The sequence below is a fragment of the Mesocricetus auratus genome, unplaced genomic scaffold (genome assembly GCF_017639785.1).
Source record: "Mesocricetus auratus isolate SY011 unplaced genomic scaffold, BCM_Maur_2.0 contig_7710_pilon_obj, whole genome shotgun sequence".
Taxonomy (NCBI): Eukaryota; Metazoa; Chordata; class Mammalia; order Rodentia; family Cricetidae; genus Mesocricetus; species Mesocricetus auratus.
This window is the reverse complement of record NW_024434320.1, coordinates 117-4,632: the sequence shown is the minus strand read 5'-3', so window position 1 is coordinate 4,632 and position 4,516 is coordinate 117.

Here is a 4,516-nt window from a genome sequence, read left to right as displayed (position 1 = left end):
GTATCTACTGGTATCTCTTTTGTTATTCCTTTGTTGTGTGTGGAATGTGTTAATTTATTATGACGACCAAACACTGTTCATAACCACAAGTGAAAGCCAGAGAATAAGTTTCTGTGAGTAGAGGTGGTTGCTGCTAAGCCTGAGATCCTGAGTTTTATCTCTAGAAGACCTATATTACTCCTACATACTTTCTCTTATTTCTATACTTGTGTCATATGCACCCTCACACACCAACACATACATAAAAAAACCAAATAAATGCCATTGAGGTCACTAGCAACTAAATGATTTCCTGGCTTTCATATCTAGATCTCACATAGGATAATAAAATAAAAGAAACCTGTAAGTTGCCCTCTCAATGTCACCTACACATCATGGCAAAGGTGTATAGACACAATTTTTAAATTGATGAAATTAAGAAAGCAAAGAAGATAACTTAATTACTGAGAAATATAAAATGATTTTCCAGTTTAAATTATTAGTATAGAATTTCAAGAAGTATTACTGTTCATCAAAACATTGATGGTTCCGCTTTAAATCGTATTTTGTCATTAATTCTCTCATTCAAGGATAGGGTCATTTTAAAAACAAGTCTCATCTCGTCTTAGAGTCACATGCCTATAATCCCAGCATTTGGGATAGAGTGGACAGTTATGGATATGTAGAGATATCCTATCTCCAAAAAAATCCCCAAAAGAAAAAATAATCTCATAGTATGAAATTTATCCTGATCTGACTGGAATCTGACTGGTTTCAACCAAGCCTTTTGTTATCTTTACTCACATTAAGAGAACTGTGTTAACAAACAAAATATGAAGCAATGTGGATAGTCTATTCACAAAGGTACAGTAGGCCTTGAATCCTTTGCCAACCTTCTAGTGGGGACTTTCATCACCTTCAAGTGATAAGAGACAGAAGAAATAATGGGGCATTTTCATCTTTGGCATTATAATGACATATTTGGAAGCTGGATAGTTTGCTCAATAGTACTGATTCCTCTTAGGTACCCAAGTTTGGTTCCTAGCACCTACATCAGATGACTCAGAACTACTTGTATTTCCAGGTCCAGGAGAACTGATGCATTTTTCTGACATCCTAGGACACCAGATATACAAATGGTGAAAAGATATATATATATACATATATATACGATATATATATGTACATGTATATATATTATTCCATATTTTAAAAAATGCTTTCTTCATGTATATCCTATTTTCAAAAAGAATGAAATGTAACTTAGGTGTTTTAAGTTTTGCCAGTTTAAATATCAGTTGCATGCCAGGCACCAGTGAAGGTTACAAGAGATCATTTGATCCCCTATGCCTGTAGTTACAGTTTTGAGCTGTCTGTTGGGCTCTGGGAATCAAAGTCAGCCCATGTGGATGCTTATAGGTGTTGATTCGTCTCTTCAGCCACATGAACCTTACATTACAGCAGTAAGGTATGAATGGATGATCCTGAGTTCATCTTTACTTCAGTCCTGATAATCCCCAAAAAGTACAAGGTTGGTAGCATCATTAACCAACTTCGATGTCTTGCTTAAATAAGTTTCTGAGCCTAAGTCCCCATAAAATGAGGGAAGAGTGCAAAAATGATCAGGAGTGAAACTGACAATGCAAATCTTTAAAAAGTGACTGACGGGTCATTGGTGGCACACGCTTTTAATCCCAGCACTCGGGAGGCAGAGGCAGTCAAGACCAACCTGGTCTATAGAACAAGTGCCAGGACAGGCTCCAAACATACACAGAGAAACCCTGTCTCAAAAATAGTGGCTGACTGCTTGACCAAAGCCACAAGACTGAGATTATCTTCAATGTGGTGACTAGGCAGCAATGGGAACCCATGAGGACGCATGTCAGGTGTACTGCCACTGGAGGTCAGGTCTCCTATGAGGAGAGAAAAGGAGCTTGCAGGCATGAAGACTGACTTGTCTGAAGGGAGCCATAGTCTGCTTTCCTGATGCCTGCAAAACCGTAACTTAGAAGTCCTGAATTGTGGTGTCTTCAGATGACATCCAGGCTGTCAGGAGATCCTGAGACTTTACCAGCAGTCACTCTGAGGGTGGGGCACTCAGGTGTTTACAAAGACCTGTGGAGTATGGAGGAATTGTTAGGGAGGGAGCTTTGGGTGTAAGAGTCAAAAGATCAAATGCTCAGAGAGCAATGCTTAGGGTGCACCTGAGGACAAGTTGGCTCCTACTGAGCAGTCTGTATCCACTCAGCAGTTGTGGGTAAGCCACCTCAAGTCTTCCACTCTTTCTGTTTTTGGCAACTACATGTACCTGTCAGTGACAATACCCTGAAGCCCCCACCCAATTTGTGTTCCCAAATTGGGAACCTAAATCACTATAGTCCCCACATTGACATCCCTGTAACATGCCTGCAAGGCAGGAATAAGCATGTTCTAAAGAGACACTTATAGCTCTTTAGTTGGCCAACAACTAGCTACAACAGTGGAGTCCATGAAATTCTAATTTCCCTGGGAATCTCACAATGGGAAGACTGAGAATAAGAAATCTATTAAAATAATTATATGGTTAAACAATGCTATGGTATCAGCAAGACTTTCCATAATAACCATTCCTGTCATATCAGGCAACTCTTTTTACAAGTTTCTTTGATTTAAGCCACAAACCATTTGAGAAGGATTAGGGTGACCCTACAAGTATCCCAATCATACTTGTTTTAATGAAATTTTAGGGATGTGATACAATAAGAAGAGACATTCCAAATACATTTTAATTTTATCTGCTCCTTCAAAATTTCTGATTACCTAATAATATAGCAGCTTGTCTTAACTCAACTAACTCATTCATTATCTCATTATCAATTTTATTCTGTTCAGTCCAAAGTGTTACAGGATTCCGGCCTGGGTCCCATCATTGCTTCAGCCCCCAAATAACACACGAGACACTATATTAATTATAGTCTGTTGACTGGTGACTAGGATTTCTTATTGGCTAGCTCTGTCTTAAGTATTAACCCATAACTACTAATGTATGTATTTCTACAAGGTCTTATCTTACCAAGAACACCAGACTCATGTGTCCTCTCCTCCTGGAATTGCATGGCTACGTCTTACTACATTTCCCAGAATCCTCTGTCTCCTATTCCTGCCTATCTTGCTTCCCTATTGGCCAACAGTGTTTTATTCACCAACCAATAAGAGAAACATATGTACAGAAGACTTCTCCCATCACCAAAGTTCTTTTGAATGTTTATGCCAGTCTCTAACAAACCCATCAGTTTGAATTTCTTTATGAAGCTCCACTCCAGCTGTTGCTGCAGCAGGCTTCAGTGCAATAATTTCCATGATAACTAAAATAACCAGTCCAACCATTTGACATGTCCTTTTTTGTGGATGAAAGTTTCTGTTCTGCCCTGTCCCACAGCTGTTTAGTCCCAAATAAACACAATGAGGCTTACATTAATTATAAACTGTTTGGCTGATGGCAAAGTCGTCTTATTGGCTAGCTCTCTCTTAATTCTTAACCCATTCCTATTAATCTGTGTATCTTCACATGGTCTTGGCTTACCGGTGATGCCCAGACCTCTTGCTCCCTTGACTGCTACATGGTGTCTCACTAGTGACTCACTCTCTGCTTTCTTCTTCTCAGAATTCTCCTAGTCTGGTAAACCTGCCTACACTTCTTATCTGGCTACAACCTGCCTGTCTGTTGTCTGAAACAGCTTTATTCATCAACCAATAAGAGAAACATGTATTCACAGCTTACAGAAGGACATTTCCCATCAGGTAAATCCTCTTAAAGCATCTTTGGAAAAGGGAACATGGGAATTCTTATCCCCCTTGGCCATCTAGGGAAAGGCTATGAGGTGATTATCCATGCAATATGTGTAGGTAAACATCTTTCTGCAGTATTCACGTGTAGCCTTCTGGAGGCTCTGTCAAACACAGAGGTGTAAGTGTTAGAGAGTGTATTAACCATTTCCTCCTCTTCACTTCTTCAAACAGGATGGAAAAAACATACATAGAAATGATATCTTGGTGTGGTGGCACACACTTGTGCACAATGGCAGAAGAATCAGGAGGTGTAAGGACATCCATGGCTACATAAGTAGTGTATGTGGTCAGAGTGTCTTCAAACAACCAATCATAAACCCCCTAGAAAAACCAAACCAAAACAAAACACCAAAACCAGCAAAGATAAACTAGCCTAAGCTAAAAGTTCACAATCAACACCGTAGCCAGCTTCCCAGGCTTCCAAGTGCTATTTCCTGTTAGTTTATAACTCACAGCTCTGAAATTTGGGGAGAAGATTCAAAAGCTAGAATGCTCACACACAGTATGCATGGGCAACGCCTGGTGGGCATGCCAGTAGTCTCAGCACTGGAGAAGCCATGCAGGAAAGCTTCTGAGAGTCTGAGGTCAGCCTGTGCTACACCGATTGTGAAGCATCGTGCCATCACTCATTCACAGGTGTTGCTTGTAACACTGAGTCTTACCCACAGGAGTGATAGGTCATTGAGTGACAGGTACACCCACAGGGTAA